The sequence below is a fragment of the Anser brachyrhynchus genome (genome assembly GCF_964034855.1).
Source record: "Anser brachyrhynchus genome assembly, chromosome: 8".
NCBI lineage: Eukaryota > Metazoa > Chordata > Aves > Anseriformes > Anatidae > Anser > Anser brachyrhynchus.
Genome location: NC_137702.1, coordinates 30,487,213 through 30,511,713, shown reverse-complemented (window position 1 = coordinate 30,511,713; position 24,501 = coordinate 30,487,213). Strand labels below are relative to the sequence as shown.

General features: G+C 35.9%; 1 protein-coding gene and 1 long non-coding RNA gene across 8 annotated transcripts in view; both read right to left on the bottom strand.

Moving 5' to 3' along the window:
- The window catches only part of DPYD (dihydropyrimidine dehydrogenase), a 352,451-nt gene that overhangs the window by 139,671 nt on the left and 188,279 nt on the right, over positions 1 to 24,501 (bottom strand). The gene's annotated exons all lie outside the window — the stretch shown is intronic.
- Positions 259 to 24,493, bottom strand: LOC308199395. Its single transcript, XR_013954604.1, has 2 exons — positions 11,632 to 24,493; positions 259 to 11,553 (listed from the first exon to the last, which is right to left on the bottom strand). It is a non-coding gene; the product is annotated as an uncharacterized lncRNA (long non-coding RNA).

The window sequence follows — 24,501 nt, the reverse complement described above, 5'->3', positions numbered from 1 at the left end:
ATTTGTTTATGATTTCTGCCAATGGAGTTTAGATGTGGCAGCAGGCACCCTGCAGCACGCAAACCACCATGCTGTGCTGTTTTCCAGGTTATGTTGCACACGATGTCACCTGTTGAATTTCTAACACTTGTATTAACCATTTTAATTTACTTTGGACAGGGAACTGGCCAGAATTTACGCTTTCAGTACAAGTGCAAAACCTCAGCAAAGTCACTTCCTCACCCTCTCCTCCTCTTTCCCTCAGTGAATATTGGAGCATTTTTCTTTTTTATTTTTTTAGAAACCCTGAAACTACCTTGACAGAAAACTAATCTCAGAACATCCCACCATGCAGAAACTGCTCTAATCTCTCCACCACCAGATATGAGAAATTTAGTACTGTACAGACACCTCCTTTTATTTTTTTATTGCTTTTGTGAGTAAAGACTAGACCTAGCCCTCTCTTTCCTCTTCATTGCTTTGCTTCTCCTCAAGACAGACAGGATATAATGATAAAATGACATAAAATAATTATTTTTCAAGTTCCTTCATCAAAATAAGAACTGTATTAAAAATCTATTATTTCCTCAGCCTTCTACAATCATTCACATTGGCAATTTAAACCATGAGAGTACTGATCTCTCCACTAGTACAGAACAGATCTTGAAAAAGAAAGGTGCTGTTATTTATAAGTTACGCTTCATTCATCTTTTACTTACAAGATCTAATATGCTATAGAGGGAAAAGTTTGCTTTAAAAAGTATTCCTGTCTTTTGATGGCTGTTTATCATGTGCTTGCAAAATAGAGTTAATTTGACTGGCCATTTTTTGTTTTTCTCTAAAGATGAAAGCACCCAAATACCAAAAGTCAGGAGTACAGAGTGCTTATAAATCTTCCTTAATATTCTACTCTATTTCTAGACTGAATAAGCTGAGTTATGCAAACTATTAAAAAAAAAAATAGACCATTACCTCATAAAAGTTTTTACAACATTAAACTATCCCATTTGTGTTTATTAAGCCAATTTAACATTACAGCTCCAGCAAGCAAGCAAGCTTTCCAAATCAATAAGTTAGCACAGAAGAGTGCAGCCCCATAAGAGAAAAAGCACGCGTCAGGATTTTGGAGAAAAACTGCTGAAGCACTCACATTGTGTGGACAAATGACAACTGGTTAGAGATTTAGTTACCATGTATTTCTCATTTTTTGTATACCGTCTCATTAGTGAGTTAAGATATAACCATAAGAATGCATGAGAAACTTCTAAATTTACACGTTTAACTTAATTTCTACCTAAGCTTTTACCACTGTTGCTTGCTCAGCACACCACCCTTCTTACTAATACAATTTTCAGACAGTAGGCCATCACAACCAATAACTTACGATCAAGATAGCAAACGCCAAAGCTTTTAAGATAATCTTCCTAGATCAGAGTATAAGAGAAGTAGTGTGTATTCTTCTCACCTTAGATCTATCTTGGGACAATCCCACCCCCATTGGAAGTCAAGTAAGAATCATCTGCTGCCCTTGCTTAAAACAACAGCAACCCCCCAAAGCTTTTGAAAGTCATATGTAATAGTTTGACTAGAAGCCTTAACTTTACAACCTCAGGTTCCCTAAAAAGTAATAAATCAGATTGAAATACAAAACAAAAGCAATACAATTATGAGTGAAATAAATAAATAAATAAATAAAAACCAAACACCTGGAAGTGTATGTTTAATGTTTATGCCAAATGTACAAATATATATTTTCGAGTTGAGATATATATTTTACAAGAAAATGCTGTTTTGAATATTTCTTTACAATTACTTTCTTTTGAGCAGTTGTGCAAAAAGTACTTTCCATTATGCAAATCCATAATACTTTGAAATTAACATTTAACTAACATTTAAAATACAATTTCATATTTTTCTTATTTTTGACATATTTGCTTGTGGCTTTTAGATGTTATAATGTAAAGACATTTGTACTATAATTACAAAAGATCATTTTTAAAATGTATTATGTCCTACAGCACTTTGCCTTGACAAACAATTACTAGATATCACATTCAACAGAGTACAAAAAAGCAATCTTTATCACAAGGTTAAAATCAGTCTTCGAACAAAAGATGCTTTCAAAGCAAATCCAAATTCTCATCAGCTTTATAGCAATTTCTTTGGGAGAAACAGAGAAATGAGGGAGGGAGAGAAGAGAAAGAAAAAAACCTGAAGGACATTTGAAAAATTTCTTGCTAATGTTCAATGTGAGCATACATTTTATCAGTTTTCTGATAAAGGTGTAAGCAGTAGGACATGATTAAATTTATGCTGTCAAATTATACTGTGGTCAAAAACTACAACCATAGAAGAAGAGAGAACTCTTCTTCACAGCTCTTGAGTGAAAGTTGTATCTGTATTCGGCCACTCACTTTTGTATCTGTTTTTTTTTTTTTTTTCAGTGTGATTTTCAGATCTCTGTGTTTTGATATAGGAAACTACCTAATCAATGAGCGGTTGCTTTAGCTGACTGATGAGAAAAACATTCAGTAATTGTCTCAATACATTTATTAATTTTTAAATGAGGACACAAAAAACACGGTTAAACTCCCAGACTTCTGTGAGAAAGAAATCTGAAGCAGATTTCTCTCTCTCTCTCTTTTTTTTTTTTTTTTTTTAGAAACAAATATCACTTCTTAAATATCACTTCTTGCCCACTGTTTGGAAACACATAGCATACAAGCTGTAGCAGAAGGGGGAAAAAAAAAAAGGAAAACAATCTTCATTTGACAAAGAAAAATAGAAATAAAAGAATGGAAAGTATGGCACAAAGCACAAAATAAGAACATCTAGTAGTAAGGTCTTTAGAAATTTTCTATCCACATCTTTTTGACTGATGAAGCAATTTCCCTAAAAAATCAAAATTTTCCTTGGCACAAATACTAGTTTGTCTGGAAGCTTTTTAGTTTTCCTTTAATTAAACAACCAGAGTTTTCACAATGCAGCATTTTCTTTTGAACTGCACTCTGCACCTCCCTGCAGATAACCCCATGAAAAGCATTCACTGATGAAGAAGTCAGCAGCAGATGGTCAACCCTGCTATTGCAAAAAAAAAAAAAAAATATCAAAATGCACCACTGCCTTTGGAACCTGAAGTAACCACAGCTCCAGGAATACGCCTGCAACTATTTATTGTACAATAAGGACTGGCCTGGGATCTACTAAGAAACCAGATCTTTGAGAAATCATTGCTTCAGTCTATGAAGTGAGACAATTCGTAAACAGCTCACAAATCCCATTCAAGATCAGACTGGAAAATATGGACGTTGAATCACCAAATATTTCTGAATTAGAAAATTTACTTAATCAAAGCCAGGCCTCCATTTCAGCATAGATCTCATTTAGGATAATTGAGAAAAGAGTTTGAGAGCTATAGAAGATATTGTTAGTTGTATACAGAGCAAAATAACCAATTTGACCAATTAGTCAACTGAGTATGGCTCAGGAGAGCAGACAAAGTTAGCTCAAGGCAGAGCTACTTTTTTTGCACCATTTGCTGATTAGCCACATGCCCCGATCTTGACATGTATGGCTACACGGCTGCACTTTGTCCCAGCAGACTGGAGACGCATGAACACAAACATTAAGCTTTTCTGATTTAAAGTGTTATCAACATTCACTGCCGTGGGTCTCTTCTGCTGTTCATAGTCTCTATTACCCATCATTTCACTAGAAGTTACCCTTACCTTATCATTACCTCTCCTCAGAAACTTCCTCTGAGCCTTTTACACTTGCAAGTTGACAATCTTACCATATTATCACCACATTCATTATTTAATAATGGCCCCTAACCTTTGTTTAACAAAAATCCTCCAAAATTGCCTTCTCTTGCAGCTGCCACCATTCAAAATAACCAAATGTCATATTTTATTAAACGTAACTAATTGCGTGCTAGCCATTCTCATTAATATTGATGTCATCCGGGTGACAAAACTGGTGGAAAATATAAGTCTTTGAAAACCTATTTCAAACAAACTGAGATGCTTGAGACTATTTACAATTAAACAAAATGCTATAACATGGCAGCACAGATAATTGCAGAGGTACTAGGATAGGATGTCTTGAAACTCCGTAAAAACTCAGTCTTACTCTTCTACAAGTTATATCTTTGCTGTCAACGGAGTATTATTTGTATAGCTTGGTTAAAGTACCTGATGAGATTTATTGAAAAACTTAAATTCTAAAACTGTAACTCACATTCTCTAAAATATTGATATTTCTGGAAAATAACCCAGAGCAGATGCTCAAAAGTGATCAACAGGACAAGACTGGATTCTATTATTCTGCTGCATCCAAAGCATTGCAATGCTAATTATTTGGGTGGGACATAATAAATAAAATAGGAACACCAATAACTGCATAGACTACAGTTTTTAATCTGTATCCTAAAGTGAAATTTCTGTTGTTTTCAAGGAGCTCTGTGCATTCACAAAGTTTGAAAATTAATGCATATTAATTACAATACTCTAGTCCAGTTTACAATGCTGACCACTGGGATTCATTCTAGACAATTATTGAACGGTCCCATGAAATGGGAAGAAAAAGTCTGTTTGAAAAGCACGTAAGAAAATCATGCAGGAACCAACATAGGTCAATAAAAAGACACAGGAAAAAAGAAGAAAGAATTCCATGATATGTTTGCAGCAGCAGGGTTGGAAGAATCACCAGAGGAGCTATGCTTACAAGAATATAAATTAATTTTCTTCTTGTACTTTAGGAGGAGGCCAGAATAACATCCTTTTTCATACATCAGACTGTTAGTATTAGGGAAAACAACTTAATATTGTTTAAACAATGTCTGATGTTGTTTTCCCTAATATTGTTTTGTACTTGCTAAACAAAACACCATAAGGCAGTAGGGCAACATCACCAGGCTGCAAGTTCCTAAAGGGATGAGCTACAAAACAAGACAACTAATGCCACACAATGAGATTTTCTAGCTAAAAAAAAAATAAAATAAAAAAAATGAAAATGGGAAAATCTCAGGTAGCTTCATAATTAAAAAAAAAAAATTTCCTTGACAGACACAACAAACAATGAGAAAAGCAATTCTTTAAAGTACACATCTGAGATTTTGCACTTAACGTATAGACATAAATTAGACAAACAAAAAATCTACCACAGGAATTCTGATGTCTGCTAGTTAAGCATACAACTTCACTCTTGAAAAAACAAGGAGGTGACTATCTATTTAAGAGAATATACATGAATTAAACAACGCTCCTGTCAACAACTCTGGACACCTGTACCAAGCTCACTTATTGCCTAATTAAATGTTAACATGTCCAGATCCAGTCTGTGATATAATTTTAATTACTGTTTTCTCATAGGGAAGCCATATAATCAATGTATTCATAACTGTTCCTAGAGGCTGTTTTGTAAAGCTCCATTAGTAAATTGTGAACCATCGCTAAAATATTTTCTTCAAGACTGCTATAAGTAAATCAAGACTATTATATTCTCCTAGGAGGAGGGGAATAAATGATTCCCTTTGAGGATAGAAAAATATGATTTCTTCAATAATAGAGAAAAAAAATCTTTTACATACAATACTATTTAGAGAGTTGTTAAAATTGTTGCACAAAGAATCAACATTGGGGAGTTACAGAACATTAGAGTTATATTTAAATTTATGTATAGTCCAAAATATTTTTATTGCTGGATTAAGTAATTAAGAGGAGAATCACGTTACTCCCTTGAAGCATGTATTTAAATTATCTTCTGAGGATGAATTGCAAATATCAAGGTAAGTCTTGAACATACCTGCAGCATTTTCTTTTTCCATTAGGATTAAGAATGCTTAAATACTATAAGCATTGATTAGCATCTGTGTTATTTAGGGGTTAGAAATTCAAGGAAATTATACCAATTATATTTGAAAAGGTATTTAAGTAGCTAGTATTATAATTTTCAAAGTATCAGTTCTTCAGGTGGCACTAAATAATTTCAAGTTGCAGAAAAAAGTGCACAGGGAAAGTAGGAGGGTTTCAGTATCTAGGAGAATAATTTGTTTTACTTCTGTATGATAATCTATCCATAATGCTTCTACTTTGGTACCACAAGCTCCTTAAATGTTAACTGTTTCATCTTTTCATGATGCAAATCTTTCATCTTTTCCTATGCAAAAGTTTGGTTGAAGCCAAATGGTCTTTTACCTGAGAAGGAATTGCAAGCCTGTGCCATTTGCCATTCTCATAGCCTGATTATAGGTAGAACTGGATACTTAACATAACTGTGCAGAAAAACAAAGTATTAACCACTATGAGTGTTAATCCACTTACTTTAACACCTGGTAAAGATTCAAATACATTTTAATTCAGAGCTACGTTTTAGATCAGATCTTTACAATAGATTTTGAATTTGTTAGAAGCCTTATCTACCTTAAAATTCACAAAATAAAACTAGTATTCTCCTCTTTGTATTGGCTACAACAATGGGGGGATACATAAGATTGCTGCATGTAAACTTGGAATTTATTTTCATAGACATGAAATAATTGAAATAGTATGAGAATAGTTTTAAACTAAATAAAGAACGAACTCTGCTACCATGTTAAAATATATGAGGATGCAGCACAGCTCTGGTCAGAAAGCTGAGGCTGAACTTGTGGCATCAGGTATACAGTCCTGGGAGGGGCTTTGGGCTGCCTTCAGGAAGGGCAGAGCCAGCACAGCCACATCTGCCAGTGGTCTCTGAGGGCACTGCACATCCATCCTGCAGTCGTCCTAAGAGGCACCACACAGGCTCCATAATCTGGAGTGATAGCTTTTTCCTCTCAAGAGCCTCAAAATAGGGATTTCCAATCTGTTGGGCTGAGTCTAAGTTTCCAGACAGAGCTCTTAATAAATAAATAAATAGTGTTTGCAAGTGTTGTAACTTTTCTGACAGAGAGGAACCCATGTAGACAAGTGCTGAAATGCACATCGAATTTGTATGCCAAAGAATGCTGCCTCATTCCCATCTGCCTGCGGTGGATACAGAGAACCAAGTCTCAGCTCTGGTTTTTCTCCACTTTCACCTGAAGTTTTCATAGCAGTAGGTTACTCATTGTCTATTACTTTTTTATTATGATGATTTTATTTTATTTTTATTTATTATTTTTTGTCAGGAAAAAAAAGACATTCTATTGGCTTTTAAAACTCAGCCCTGTGGGACATAAAACACAAATTTAATAATGCAAAAAAAGCAAAGTTCATTAAAATATTCTTGTAAGAACTGTAAGTACCCATGCTGCATGGCAATTCCTAGCAAGAGGATTCTCCAGTTTACCGCTGAGAAAAAAAATTATTCTGAGCTGGCCACGTTCTTTCTCATTACAGGCATAATAGGCACAAAACCCCAGCACTCTGAAGAGTCATTGCTCTGGTCTGTCAGTTAAGTAAATATGCTCACTGGAGGATCTAGCAGGCATAAACAGAGAGGGTAGACGTGAAGTCCATTCCCCTTGAAATCCATAGGAAGGTGGTTATTTGAGACTACAATTGAGTTAGGGTTTCATTTTGGTAATTTGTGGTAAATGTTCCTATTATTGCTGCCACAGAAGTGTCAGAAACTGTATGACAGCTGTGTCTCCACCTCTGGTGCTAGTGATGGCAGAGCCAGCTCAGATAGGCTACAAAGGGGTTGTGCATGCTCAAGTCTGAAATATGAGGGATAGATCTGTCCTGAGCTACAGAGGATGGCCTGACCTGCAGAATCCCCATTTATTCCATTAGAATATTGATTTAAAACTGGGAGAATGATCTAAAAACTTTCTGATGCTAAACATAAAAAACTCCTTCACAAAGTTCTTTGAAGAGAAATATGCTTTTTCCCCACAGAAAAATTCTTGATCATGGATAATTGTATTAGTGATAAATAGGACATAAGGAATCTCTTCCTTTTTTTTTTTTTTTTTGTATCACAGAACTATGGGGTTTAATGCTTTGCTCCTGACCAAGTTTCCGTAAGGACCAACAAGAGCTCCATATTGTAGAGAACTAGCGTTTCTCCCTATATCCAAAAAACATTGATGTTTGCTTCTTTGACCAAATTTGTATTCCCAGTTATGGAGATTAAAATACACAGTAGAGCCAATGCTCACTTTTGTACAAAACAGCAAAGTATATATGCAGGTATGGACTGCAAACTTCGGCTTTTGGAGGCAGTAGGAAGCTTTACATCTTTGCTTGTCTTAGACAACCATCCCCTAGCTGACACATTGGCTTATGCAGCCAGTACAGAGCAGGGCAGGGCAGGCTTCTTTGCTGTATGTCTAAGGGAAGCAGGGATAAGACTATTTCATGCACACAGTAATACAGCAGAAGCTTTAATCCTTGTGGTATTTAAAGAACATTTTGTAAACTACAATGCACTATCACAAGAATATCAACAAACTTTGGAGAAAATTCTTAACTACAGTCACAGAAACTAGTTATTGTAGGTGGTAAGCCAATTGGGCATTATATAAGCTCTTTATGCCACACATCTTTTCATGACTTATCTTCATGTATTTGAATTTTATATAAATATATATGCACTATATATACACATATTTGCAAAATAAGTTGCATAATTTTGAATTTGCATAATTCATACTTCAATGAAACATCCTTTTATTTTGATACTCTTTAACCCACTGCTTCTTTAAGGAGAAAAAACTGTCTGCTTTAAATCTGAATCATCTCATTATTTTATGATACTTAGCATCACCAGTCATAACAGCACTTCTTAACCAGGTCCATTCCTGCAATTAATTTCATTTCCACAATTCCCATGAACTCCTGTATGCAATGAAATATGGCTTGATTGCCAAATCTGAACCTTATTACAGTAATTCAATTTTTACATTTTTTTTTCCTGTGAACAAAAGGATGCCGAGAATGGCTAACTTCCTACCCGTTGCACATATACAACTGTCATCGACCCAGCCCTTTGTCAAAGCATTCATGTATAAATATGAGCGCTGCTTGTACTGCAGTTCTTTAAAATATACTTTTTTCTCACTGCAGCCATTCAGCTCTGTAGTAACATAATGCTCTTGGTTTGTAAAAATATATGCATATACTTTTTATTTACACATGCTGCATTCAGTACCACAAACTCACCTAATTTTAATTATCCATCATTACCTAGCTATACAGATAACAGAGGTTCCCCCCATCTAAATTGTGAATACTAGCATTTCAAAAGATGTTTTCTTTTTTAAGTGAAGATAAGTTACCGCATTAAAAATAAATGAGCTATTTTTGTCAGTTGATTGGACACTGAGTACACATAATAAATCACCAAGAGCATTGTATGCTAGTCTACGTGCTAACCTTGAGCTGCAGTTTATCTATTGCCTGCAATTCAGAAGACAATAAGATGTTTTACCCAATCAGCTGATCAGCTGAAGGAACTCAAAAGACTGAAATGGCTTTGAAATACACAGGCTTTTAGATATCAAATTACCTCTGGAACCCTCTACCCAGAAGTAACTCTAACAAAACCCATTTGAAATACAGCTTCAATATTCAAAAAAATCAATAATTTAAACCACAGGTTGAACATTTTTACTGCTTCCACTGCAGACTGTCGTTTTTTGAAATGAAAATGCTAATGGCACCAAAGGGGAAAGCTCCAGCCAGAAGAGAAACATGTGTGCAGGCATGGATTGGCTAGAAATGCTGGTTTGCCTTCCCTGCCCCCAGTAACGTTTACAAAAGATCTCTTAAAACCACCAACTCTCATTTCTATCATTTTGAAAAAAAGAGTGTTTCTTCCTTGCATTTAATGAGAGTTTAGCTATATCAACACACTTCACTGTAAACACGGATGCTGAATGCAAACACTACATCCTCGTCCTCGATCATGCTACTAAGACACATTGTTTTGGAACAGACTCTAGCGTCATGATTTTCAATTGCAGCTAGCACATTGTGAGCTCTTGTACAGACAGTAAAACAGGAATGTGAGTGATGGCATGTTCCAACATCTACATCATAAATGGGGACACAGTCCAATACATCCTGCAAAAATCAAGTATGGGTGATCAACTGCCAGTGATAAAAGATCATTTTAGAGCAGAAATGGCTAGCTGACAAGAGCCTTCTTAAAAGATAAGGAAAACATACAAGGAAAAGGCATGGTGGGAATGTGAACCCTTGGACGCAATTGAAGAAAGCCACACATGGAGGATATCTGACACAGAAGCAAACCTCACCTCTGCATAAATTTGACTGTCAGACAGATTCTTAGCAGAGTTTGAAATTTGTTGGTCTCTTCATATAGGAACTGCTGTCTTTTGTTAATTTAGGCCTCCCCCCCCAACTATGGCAATTTTTTTTTTTTTTTAATCATATTAAAGGAGGAATGCAAGAAGTGCATGTGGGGAAAAACAATGAAAAATACATCACAAGACAGCTTATGTATCTATAGGTAGGCAACTGCCAACATACACTAAGAACAAGTTTTGTTATGGTAGCAAAGCATTATTTGTAGTACTTAAGACGTGTATAAGAAGTTGCAAGATTGATGGGTCTTTGGTTTATAGTTTTAATACTTTATCCTCACAATATGTTCTTATTCTCCCCTTCATATACTTTTAGTGTTCTCCAACCATAGAGTTAGAATGGAAAAGAAAACATAAATGATATTATGAGGGTAAAGGTGCTCAAGTGAAGAAAACTATGTATTTGGATACATACAGTTTTATTGCAAAGTGAAGATTAAGTTTGCATTTCAAGGTTAAACTTTCTGTTTCTAGAAAAAAAATATATTACATTGCTTTTTGAATTTGCTAGTTGATAGGTTTGTTCAATTTTAGTCCAAGAGAAATGCAGATTTTTAGCTTGGAATAAGAAATTACAAAAGTATAACCATTATAAAAATGTGACACTCAAAAACTTGTGCTCCAAAACTTCTGACATAGACTCCAATATTCTGCTATCCCTGCAGGCACAACTGGATATCAAAGAAAAAAACAAACAAACAAAAAAAACACCAAAAATATAAGCAGAGAAATTCATCTGAGTTAAAATAAAATAAAATATAGGAAAATAAGCAAATACTTTTTATGTGCTCAATATCTGCATTATCTTCATGCGAAACCACCCAACCCAGGCAGCCCCAGCAGTCTTTAATATACATCTCTTACACAACAGTGGCAAGCAACTGACCTTCTGAGAATAATGGTCCTGGCAGCAACATCAACTTAAACAGAGTAATAAAGAAGAGCAGGAACTGAAAACTCAGTATTCACCCTTTCCTCAATTTTTGCATAGTGAAGGAGGAAAAAAAAAAAATTCCTCAAGTTTGTGCTGAAGTTACCAGACAGGCTGCTGTTACCTCGGGACAAGAGCTCCCAGCAGAGGCGCCAACAGCACTCAGATGAACTGCATCTCCTTCCCTTCTGTCCCAGCGTACGGGGGACAGACAGTACGGGCAGGGAGCATTGCTAATTCCCCAGTGAGGCACTTTGTGGCATCCAAGGCATGAAGTTTGTCACCACCAAAAATATTTGGATAGGTTTAAGATGTAGTCCCATATAGCAAGCACTGGCAGTAGGTTAATCTTGAAATACAAAGCACAGATACTGTTAGCAAGGCCTGCATTCAGAAAATAAAAGGCGTGTAGTCTTCTGGCTCTTACCTGCTGCTGCAGAAACAGCCTGGAATAGAACTACATCCCTCAGCTGGAAGGACTGATAATTCTCTTGCCGTAGCCCCTGGATATTTCCTCTAATGATCCCAGCATTACTCCTATCTTGTCTGGACTGACTTTTGCTCAGCAAGCTCTCAGCCATGCCCCAGTCTCCCACAAACAGTGAATAATGCAATCAACTGCTCAAGCAAAATCAGCTGAGAGTTATAAAGCTGAGTTTCAACATATTGAAAACACTTAAATCAATGACACTTCGCTAAACCTTTTCTATGGCTTAATATACACATTAAATAAAAGGGAGGTGAGCAGGAGCTCCCCTGAACCACATGTGGTGAGAACCATCACAGGCCATACACTGGAACACAACACCAACAGCTCACACACAACAGGCTCCTCTGACCCCATTGCTTAAGCACTAGGTTTTAAAACAGACAATGAAGATGCTTTGGGAAAGACTGTAGTCAGGGAATAATTGCTTACAGGTACTTGGGAAATGTTTCCAGTTTTGATCAAGTCCACAGTAAGATACAGATATATAATAAGGTGCAGCTACAACTGCATATGAAAACATTAGTAATTTAAAAAAAATGATTTCTCAAAAAGTTGGTAATTGCTATTTAAGAACACCATTATTGCCACATAATTTTTGTTATTTTTGTTATAGATTATGATGTTGTAACAGGACTTTACATATATACATGTTATACATGTATATACATATATACATATATACATATATACATGTGTTCACAATACTATGTATTCACTATGTGAATTACTTGATGTATCTTTCTTTCTCTATGTTTGTGCAATTTATTAAACTGGAGATCATACTATTATGTGCCAGAAATTCTTTTGGAAGAATGCAAGAAGGTAACAATTATACTCTGAACTCCTTTGTCTTCAGAGAATAAAATGTATTAGCAATGTATCCATTTGTTGTCCCATGACAGAAAACAAAAGCAAGTGTGATGGTTGCACTGTGTGCTTTCAGTTCCCACAGTTGGCTGCAGAAGTGAGCTTTGTTCCTGAACGTGCTGCCAGAGACAAAAAGAATAGTTTCTCTAATACTTTTAAGGAAAAATCCTTAAAAAGTAGTAAGGCAAAATGAACTGAGGAGACCTGTTTTTGCACATGTGCAGATGGATATGGAAATACATACACGTAACTATCAAATACAAATATAAAAAATGTTTTATTCGAAGGAAAATTATATATATATATAGCCTCCATGGATACTAATGAATTAAATCAATGAATTACATTTGTTTTACTTTATGCAAAAATTCACAGAATTGGATGCAGAGGAATTGCAGCATTCTGGTCTGTGCAAATATACACAGAGGAGTAGCATTGCAAGTATCGTTATAATCCTCCCAGAGAAGGTTTAAGGCCCTGTAGCTTGCCTTCACTGTTTGGAGTCCCATGTCTGATGACTGGCACAGTGAGAAAGCACTCAGTGTACCATGATTTTGCTTAGCTATTTTTGAAGGAAAAATCATAAGCAAAACCTCACAACCTAAAGGGTGCTACATAAAGGCACAATTAACTGTGCATGTGCAGGGAAGTAGAAGCAGCAAGACCATGGGATAAAAATGGCTTAGTTAATTCAAAGAAAGCATGATTTACACCCTCAAATTTTGTGGGTTTTGTTTTTAAGATTCTATTTGTATGGGAGAAGACATGATAAATTTAAAAGTAAATCTAAAGATCAACTGTTTAACCATCAATCCAGATTTTGAATTCACTTTGTCTTCTTTTTTGTTCCAGAAGGAGGAAGGCACCATGTCTGAACTAAAAATTGCACATGCTAAAATGTAAAAAGATGGGGACCTATGAAACAATATCTAATTTCCGTGATTGAAAGTGGACATTAAGCTTTACTTTGCTCAAGTGACATCAAAGCATACTTAAATAAATAAATATACATACAGACCTTTAAACCTTTTTAGATTAAATTCATTACATAGAAAAGAGCTATTTTTTTCCTCAGATTTGTTGATACTTAGCTCAAATTAAATCTCTGAATTATGTAAAGACCCAATCTTGTACTGTACCATGCTCCTGATTCTGTGGGAAGCTTGCATTTGTAATTATCTTTAAGGTAGTGCATGTACCAAGTTACTTTACCAAATTATAAATTTAAATCTCAGCAAATTGACACTTCTGAGTTGGTGTCTGCACTCCTCTACTGTCCAGGTTCTCATTGTTTAATACTCTCAACTGTTTCCATGGTCTTTGGGTCAGAACCTGGAATCCAGAAACTTTTATTAATTGTATTATATTTATGCATAGCTCATACACATTTAATTGAGAGCACCGCTATGACCTGTTCATACTCTGTCACAGCTAGGGATGGATACAAAGCCTAATGAGGATTCAGAATATCATAGACAATGGTTATGGTGGTTGGTGAGCATCCTTATTAACAGACATACTTTTTCAACATACAAATAGAGTATCCCAGGAAACAATATCATTTTGTGACTCCACTGAACAAATTACAATGCAATGATTATTGCCCTGGTCAAATTGTGCAGCTTGGTGAAATTCTCTACACATTAATTTTGGCATTCTGTGTTCATTAGCCAAAATTTTGAAGGAAAGCATCTTAAGTCTAAATTCTGCCTAAAACACGAGAAGAATATTTGCCACTGCTTTTCAAACATTACATGCTTAAACTGTATTTTATTTACACCTTCCAGTAGCTTTCAGCTAAATTCCTCAGTGAGCCCACTGCCATGTAGCTGGAGAAGGCTAACAAACCCCTCAGTGCTTACATGACAACCTTTGTGCAAATGCATCCTTATTCTGTCATCTACTGGCAGCGTGCTTTCCAGTCCTGTTCTCTGCCAGTCCTTACCAGTTTGCCAATTACACAAGCTGCTTCCCAGACATCAGACGAAAATTCCACAAGACTGCTGTGCGAGCGTACCCTAATTAACCATCAGCTTAATTAGACAATTTACTGTGTAATTAGCAGGCAATTAGTCAACACCTCTCAGATCTTATTGACTGCTGTGACAGCCTTCCTTACTCCACGCATTCCAGTACGCTACCACGACCATGATCCCAGCGCCATCCTGTACAACAGCAACGCTTCCAAAGGAGGGAAAATCATATTACATAACAAGAGGGAGAAAAATCAATAGATAGCCTGTTCATTTATTGAACTGACGTCTAGCCAAGACTTTGGTTTTTATAGCAATAGCAGGTCAGCTGCTAATGAAAAACCAGCTGGCTACAACATTACTTTATGTCATTTTCATTTATAATGTTTCAGTGATTTTGTTTGAAAACACTTAGATTCCACTGAATTATCAAACAAGTCAGTCAAGAAGAAGTTAAAGTAATAACGTGTAAACTTACTTTATGCATATGGTTTATGCACATGGTAGAAAACACCGAAAAGGTACTGCTAGCTGCTTTTGGTAGCTATAACTAGCATTATAATTCACTGTTTCATAGTCCAAATTGTACCAGGAAAGTTAGAGAAAAGCAGATTAGCTTTAGGTTTAAAAAGTCAATATTCAAAAATAATTTAATTGCATAAACGTAATTCAGTAACAATATATGTATATATTAAGTAGTATAAAATCCCTCATATGAATCTGACACTCTTATAATACACAATGAGAAAATGTACATACTATCATAATACATATATTAAGAGAATATTAAAGATGTGCTCTCCTTTTTCTGTAGACCAAAAACTGGATTTTTCAATTAGCTGTGACAATAGCATTTTGGATAATTCTTGGAGTAATAATTCCAAAGTTCATGGGATGGAGACATTTGTCTCCTGATGCAATTACCTCTAGAATACATATTCACAAAAATCCTACACTTTCTTACTGAAGGATGAAGTCTGCTAAAAGCACAATCTCTATTGTAGTGAAAGATTTGGACAATTATAAAATCTCAAATAATGATAAGAAGTGTTATTTACAATACACGGACATATATATTTACATTAGTAATGAGTATTTTAACATAAGAAACTCTCATGTTTTTTAAACATATGGGACTTCATTCTGCTTTTACAACAATGGCAGTCATTAGTAAATACAATTATATCACTATGAGATTTAAAAAGCAGCTCTTTGCTTTCTTAACTTCTTGTGTGGGCAAATCAGATGTTAAACAGAGCCCTATAAGTTTCATTTACCAACTGGGAAATTACTGACCTGAGATAACCTGAGCTTTTAGGAGAAGCATGGTGCTTCACATAAGAGCTACTCTGGTATAACCAAAAATCACTTGAAAAATGATTAAGCAAAAACCCTGTAAAAATCCATGTGTGGAAATATACGCTAGATTAGAGATATATCATTTCAGCTTACGTCTGCAAACTTTTTAACATAAGCGCCAGAACATAAATGTTTGACATTGATTTTAGAGTGTCCACATTGAGTCAATTTGGGACCATATTTCTGTGGACACGTTCAAAGGCTGTATGGGATGCTTCAGCCCTCTTTTCCCAGGTGGAGATGAGGGAAAAGTGTCCGTCCAACAGCCAGTCTGCACCATGTGCACAGCTGACCAAAAAGCAACTAGCTGGTGCCCAGGGGGAGAAGGCATGGTGCTAGAAGCATGCCTTCCTCTATAAACCTGCAGCCCATTATTTTTAGTGAGCAGGGGTGGAGTCCCAAAGCTTCACCTAGATTCCTGCAGAAGCCAACGTTTGGCCACTGCTATCTACTTCACGTACAGATTCTGAATATAGACCTCAGCAAAGATGCTGGACTATAAACTGGAGCAACTGAAGTGTAAAGATAACTTTTTCCTCGTTCTCCTTCAGTACCTTAGGACACCTATCAAAGTCATTACATTCTGAAGATTTTATCATAATGCAAATGTTGAAATGAGGAAGATAAACCACTGAAACATGCATTTGGACAAATAGGGATGGGGGTAAGGGTGGAGGGGGACGCTCAATGACTTGATAAAAAAAAAATGGGAGAGAAACTTCTGAATTCTATAATAACAAAATAAAAATTTTAGTTCTTTCCTGAAAGTCTCTGGATATCTCTTACTGTGTATCATAACAATTTCACTACCCACACCCCACAGAAATAAGTTTAGGTCATTTATGAGAAGGAAAGTCTAAAGTGTTAAATACAGCCTTATGCTGTGAATGTCTTGGAAAGGCATTTTTAAAATAGAATCATGATGAAAAAATATAACACAATTTTTCTAAGAAATTATTGAATAGATTAATAACACTAAAGAAGGTTTTATGCAGTCTGTTGTTTTGAAGAAAGCAAAATACTAAAAATAGGCTGCAACAAATCTGAACTGAGAATGAAACTTAAGTGTAAAAAATCTAAATTTCAGAATTACACTTGGCAATTTCTAGCTTACATTGAATCTGCCTTTTTAGCTGAATTCCTTTCAGACACAAAATTACTGGAGGTAGCACCAAGATTACTAACAATCTTCCAAGGACTTACGAAACAACTACAGAAGATCACGTCTGAATGATATTTGACACAAGTACATCGCGTACATGCTTTTCAGAATCTTGTTTACTCAAGATGTGATATTCAAAAATGTTGAGTACTTCAGATACAGCCATCAGGAGCTACAGATTCTTAGCAGTTTTGAAAAATCATGAGTGTGTGCTCTTTGTCTCTCTCTCTCTTTTGTTAAATATTTGCATACATTTTAAGAAGGAAGTAAACAAAACAATAGTAGCAAAGAACTGAGCAGCCTCTTCAACATAAAAATAAGTACCATTGAGACTTTTAGCCAACTGTCATATTTGCATCCATTCTGTTTGATAAGCTAGTAGTTGGACTATTATTACAAAGGACATCTCTTAAGTACTGGTCCAGTTCCCAGATGCAACATATTATGACTCCTACTCTTGGTAGATATTTTTATAGAAAGGCTTATGAAACAAAATACTTAGTATTACAATCTTTACACTCTTCTAAACTTCACTGAAACTGCTTCTCAGTTGTGTCACTTTAACTGCACAAAATGTTTCATTAAAATTCTGGTTTATAACAAGTTTTTATTCACCACCTGCCCAAAGCTCAAGGTTAATCCTCAAATTTAGATTATGTTGGTCCATTGTTGCTGCACTGTTTTAAAACATTAGTTCAAAATGAACACGAAATAAAAAATAAAGGATCTCTAAATACTCTGTAAAAAAGCCAAGTAGACAAATGGAAAATGAATCCTTAGATAAATACATGTGAGGAACCTGTAGCCTACCAAGAACCAGTTTTGACATGTAACTAATTTTACCTTTGATGGCCAGATTCGTGTACAGCTTTAAGGAAGCTATGTCATTGCTGGCTTAGAGGCTCTATGGAATTTATGAAATGAGCTCAAGACGCATAAGACAATTTTACAGCCAAGCTCTCTCTGCTCCATGAGGGTGAATGGAAGGAAAAGTGAAAATATGGAAAGTGGCTTGCTGATCTGTTCGTAGAAATCTCTCCTGTAGCACGAATAAGTTCTGCTGACACACAGTTCACACACCTGTGTGACAGATCCCTCCTTCCCTTCCACTGCTGAGTTGTCAGATTGTGTTCCCCACCTTGGGATAACAGACTTCACCGAGGGAGACTGTGCTGTGGCTCTCATTGAAGAAGAAATGGAGCATTTCTGCCATATTTAATGCTACAGGAAGAGTGCAACTAGACATTTGTTCAGAGGCTTATCTTTTTTTTCTTCAAAGTAATACATTACAAATGCCATTTGTTCAGATTCACAGCATGATTTTTTCCTTTTTGTACTCAGATAACACATTTTATATATAAAAATATTCAAATAAAACACAATGTTGTAGTTACAGCACTTAAAAAAATAATTACACTCAATTACATTTCTCTGGTCTTTTACATCATCTGTTAAACTATTAGTTTTATGTGGTGATCTAAAAAAAAAAAAAAGTAAATATTGGGAAACAACCAAGCTGATATTTCTTATTAACATTTTTTTCAGAAATATAGAAGACAATAATTTACATTAAGAACACATAAGAATGTTAAGACCATTAATAATCATTTTAACATTTGTAAAAACAATAAATAATTCAACTTACAGAGCTTTGTATGCAAAGGAATCCTGTAAAATGCCCACTTTTCTGTTCAAATAATGTAGTTAATAAAAGTTGTCTGATGTTATTTAGTAGAAAGGCAAACAGTCCTTTTTATATTTGACATTAACAATCTGATCATTTGTCTCCCCAAAGAAAGCTCATACAGCTTTCATACAGACCACACAATAAAGAATAGTAATATTTCTGTTTACTGAGATATCAACTGGCATTTCGTCGCAAGTCAATGGTCTATCTTTGCTACAGCATACTAGACCACAATCTGGCACCTACAAATGTCAAGAGTATAAAAAAAATTATAGGATAGAAATCAAAAGCATGTTCTAAATTCCTAAAAAATGAAACAAAGTTCACCTAAACATATTTGCTGCAGAAATCAGTACAATATTCAGCTGTCAATCTCAAAAAACAATGAGGGAGCAATGCTGTCAGTAGGACAGGATAATAACATTTCAAGCAGATGTTCAGGCAGGGCTCTAATTCTCACTGAACTCCCCTGGTAAGCATTTAATTTCTTTATCATATGCAAGCTAGGCAAATTGTACTTCATCAAAACTGTATTGTGAAATATTAATATTTCATATTATAGCAAAACTCCATAGAATAACCTTTGTCATATTAAGAACATCAGAATTTCAAATGTCATGGTTCTGCATTTTAATGCATCTTAAATAGCTTTTTGGCTTGGCACCATAAATTATAACTAGTTTAATCTAAATTACTGTGCTGTAATATCATACAAAAATATACATTTTGTAATACAGATTCACTTCTGTGAAATACTAATGTTATGGAAAACAATGCATCATTGTACTATGATTTTTTTTTCTTTACCACTTCAATTATAAAGTGAGGTGTACATAGTGCAAATGTACAGAGACAACTAGTTAGTGGCAGAATCTGTATATTATAATAGCAGCACACAGAAGTGCCATATATACACCAGGTAAACTAATGAATTCTCTACCAGCAATTGTGTTCATTTAGAAATGGTTCTGAAAACATATTGTAAAATTTACTTCAGTGAATTTTATAAACATATAATATGACTAGAAAGTTTTCTCTGCTATGGATTCATTCAAATATAATCTAGTTTTAATTGTAGCTTTGTTTTTAAAATCATCCATGCAACTTTCTTCATACACAATGAAAAAAAACATTAAAGATTAAAAATGAAGTTAGTCTGCATGTTGATTTCTGCCGGTTCTCATAATAAAGGCAACTGCTTCCACATTATTGAAAGCGACAGCATCACAAATCAATGCATGTCACAACAGAATAAAGACAGATGTATCTGATTAATCAGAATTAAATTTTAGAAGCGAAGGAAGCATCTAAAAATCAAAGCAAATATTTCTGCTATCCCAGTTGTTTTTCCTCTTTCTAAGCAGCCCATACAATGCAATGAGAGAACAATAAAGCCAGAATTGAGATGATGGAGCCCCAGTTTCTGATATAAGCTCACTGTGGTGGTGGATATGTATAGAGAAAAGGCATGCAAACTTCATATAACCTCTGGCTTATTTTGGTACTATGTTTATACAAACTTTCTGATTACAGTTTTTAATGTAAATTTTATGTACTAAACAGTACTCAGCAATAAATTTGAAGTAAATAAACCAGCTCAGAATAACAATTCTACTAAAAACTCCCACTCTTTGTTACTTGTTTAATTAATACAGGATTTTTCATTCTGCAGGTAGTTTTCTGTTCTTCTAAGTTCTAAAAGAGGTAATGATTGAAATTCATTTCTTTGCGGACTCCATGATATGCAGCTCTCCCATTTCCCTTCAATAGCTCACCAAGAGAATGTACAAATAATAGTTTGCAGCACAGTTATCTGAATAAGACAGAAACACTATTTGAACCAACAGAGCAATGAGCTGTTGATTCTGCAGTGAAAGAGTGAAGTCGTGAGTGTAGGAGAAGGTGTGTGTAACAGGGCTTTTTTATTCTGTTACCATTTTTCTTGCCTCATGATAGTCCATTTTAAAAGCAGCTATTCTCATTTCTGGAAAAAAATCAAATCTACTTGATACTAATGCAGTTATGCATACATGTTTGGTTTTGTAAATACAAAATACCCTCCCTCTTCACAGATACCTATAAACATATACAGGTACAGTAACCTGTATTTAATATTTGTATTATACTACAATATCCACTACCTTCTAAAATATCTACAGTGCTATATACTTAAAGGCATATCTATTCTGAAGGAATTTCATCTATTTCTCATTAGCTTTTTTTTTTTTTTTTTTTTTAAACCTTTCAACAATAGTAGAGCAGTATGCAAGAACAAACATTTGCTGAATCACTCAGAGTTGAAATCCTCACCCTACAAACAGAAAACCCTACACAGGTTGTCATGAAGGCAATTATGCAGCAAAGTACGTGGGTGTTTGAAAAGGGAGCGAGCATGGCACGAAACAGTTAGTGCTATGCTAACTCCCTCTGTAGCAACATGTGATGCTTTCAAGGTGAGGTCAAGACAGATGAGGGCTGGGAAAACTGGGGGAGTAAATTATGGTCCAGGGGCTACAATTGCACAAGTGCTATCCAACGATTTGCTTGTACAAGAACACATAGCCTCTCATGGGCTGCAGGGATCCCTAGCCTAGCATTTTACAGGAGTTTTTTGTGCTAGACAGTGAAAGAGGGAAAAGGAGTGGAAGTTCATAGGAAATGAATGCTCTGTCTTATAAGAATCACAGCTCTCCAACCTGAGTCCTTTTATCTCTGTCCTTGGATCTCCTGCAATGCTTTATCCGTCTTTTTTTTTCTCTGTTCTTATTCCATCACACTGCAGTTAACGCATGGAAATCTGTAGACAGGCTGTATGTGCTTTCCATTTGCTAAACATCACTCATATTTACCCTGCATCAACCACTTTACCTCAAGTGCCAAAGGATGCCAAAGGTCAATAGGGAAGTCAACCTCTAGTCAACCTCTCTGGCCAACCTCTTTTCTGTGGTTTGTGGGGACAGGACAAGGGGTAATGGCCACAAGATGGAGCACAGGAAGTTTTGCACCAACATGTGAAAGAACTTCACGGTGAGGGTGACGGAGCACTGGAACATGCTGCCCAGGGAGGTTGTGGGGTCTCCTTCTCTGCAGATATTCAAGGCCCGTCTGGATGCCTATCTGGGCAGCCTGCTCTAAGGAACCTGCTTTGGCAGGGGGGTTGGACCCGATGATCTTTTGAGGTCCCTTCCAACCCCTACAATTCTGTGATTCTGTGAAGTCACTGGTTTCCGTGCCACTGACAGAGCATGGTGGTGAGTTCAGTGACCAGCCCTGGAAGAAGCAGTGTTTCTGCTACTGCTGAGCTCCCTACAGTTGCACAGGCAGTTTATGTTTGGCCTTTAACTATTGCAAATATGAAGGGGAATCACAAGTTAAATCTAAACAGGACAGATTAAGTAAAACAACAGGGATAAACGTAGAATCCTGCTTGTACCACATACAACCAAGGCTGAAGTAGAGGAGTTTCAGCTGCCAAAAACTGTGTCCAGAAAGCTCCCTTCCTCCCAGAAGTGGTTCTGTTCTTGGAAACTAATCTGGGGAGCAGCTCCACCTGCTCCCACAGGCAATACAGGCTCAGATCTGGAAATCTTTTTTCCTGGCCCTGCTACACAGTTAACTGTTACTAGCTTGGTAGGACAATAAATCTGAAATCTCTACTTCCACAGGTACTGCAGACCACGAGAGCATTCTGCTCCCTGCTGAACACCACATAGGATTTGCATCTATGTGATTGGAAGCTAAGTTTATTTAAAAAAAAAAAAAAAAAAGTAGCATGTTATGCCAACCTATATTAAGCCAAACTCTCTACTAATTATTTGTTCCAGCATTAAGTCAACAGAGCAGTCTTTGTGTAGTACTCATTGCTCAAATAAGAACTGCTGTACCTCCCTGAGCCTTTCTTTCAATTTGAAATATTTATTTTTGTAGCATTAATTACCATGATAGTACTACAAATTGAGCAGTTTTATTTCTGCAGCACCTTGCAGCCAAGCATCTCAAATCATCACAAATACTAAGGCATTACCCTTGTGGGAAGTACACTATTGGGAAGAATATCATGGTAGAAAACTAGCTAGTACTTTGGTGGGACAGTGCTACTGCACACTGCAATATATGATTCAAGAAATCCTCTCTCTAGAAAGATCTTCACCCAATTCATTCTGCCAGAGCACGGCACTCATGTTGCAGTCACCATTTCAGAAACAACTCAGAGAGACTGTGCTGCTTACTGGAGTACCATCATCACTTCCTGCAACATGCAAGTCTTTCCTTCTGAATTACCACTCAAAGCTGTAACACAGTCAGTGTCTGTTTAGCTCTTGAGAGACCCAGTAATCAATGCACAGTCTAGCAGGACGGCAAGCATATCAGCAATAACACTGATTAATAAATAAATCTCAGTATTTGCTATGTACTTGCCTTCAGCCTAGGCACTGAATAATTACAGTTGACAGTATGTTATATGCATAAGTCAGTTACAAACACACTTGAATGACATTTATGTCCTAAAAAGTGTTTTAATAAGAAACCCTGTGAAGTAGTTTGGAATCTCCATTGCAATCCAAATGAGCACTGACTTCCTTGGTGTACCTCAGGCGTAAGCAAGAGAAGAAGCCAGTCTGACATATTTTACATTATGCTCTAGGAATACAGCACTTTGTCCTTAGACCTTCCTCATTGTTACAGGGTCACCCTCTGAGGTGGCAGAGTAAAAAAAAAATGAGCCTTTTCTCCTTTTCTCTCCTGCTAAGCTCTCCATCCACTAATCCACTTTTACTTCTCATCTCTGAATCAAGAATAAAACTCCCTTGTTTCCAAACGTATTTCAAAAGCTCTCTTCCCTGCATACTACTCTTTGTCATTAATTGACAACACATTGCCATCATTCACACTTACTCAGGCTTTCCCTCTGATCCTCTTCCTCCCAACACAAGTAATCCCAACCCAAATCCTGTTTCCTTCCTCTGGAATACGTTTCTCAAAATTGTCCTTTTGTTTCACTGTCTAAACTTCTTGCTCTAAGTCTCATTTTGCCATTTGACTGTTGTAACAGAAAGCCCAGTCTACAGGCAATTCTCAGGTCAAATAATCCAAATATACACTTTAATAAAAATTGCTTTGAGAATTTGTTTTAGGTGACATACCGAGCCATAGTCTTCATGAATTTATTCTAAATCCTTCCTCTTCCACTTCATCTTACTGAAGCATTATCTCTGCACTACAAACCTTCAGCAGAACTAGTCCCTCCATAGGCTTGTTTTATGTTGCTTCCATCTTTCTCTTCCACTGCCCACCCAGTCTCAAGCTCACACCTACATTATCACATTGCAACTGGAACTCAATTTCAATGGCTTATCTTGGCAGTCCTTGGCAGGGAAACAGCCTTTCATGAGTTGCTTGATGAAGCTGTTACTCATTCCCTTTGCATTCTGATCCCTCACAGAAAACATTTTCACTGCAATGTTTAAAAAAGTACCATTACTGTTACTAGCTGGTTAATATTTAAAATGTTGTTGAATAAAAGGGAATAATATAAATCCTTTAATTGTAACAAACAAACAAAAAGACAAACAGAAATTGTTTCACCTTTACAGTGCACTGCTGGAAGCTCCAAGCTTATTTAAACCCACACGATGCACCATACATTTCCCTGCTTATTCTTTTCTACAGGCTAGATAGTGAGACTCCTAAAAGATTCAGATATTTCAAATAATAAAACAATATTTACATGCTAAACATGGCTTAAAGTATTTTCTTAC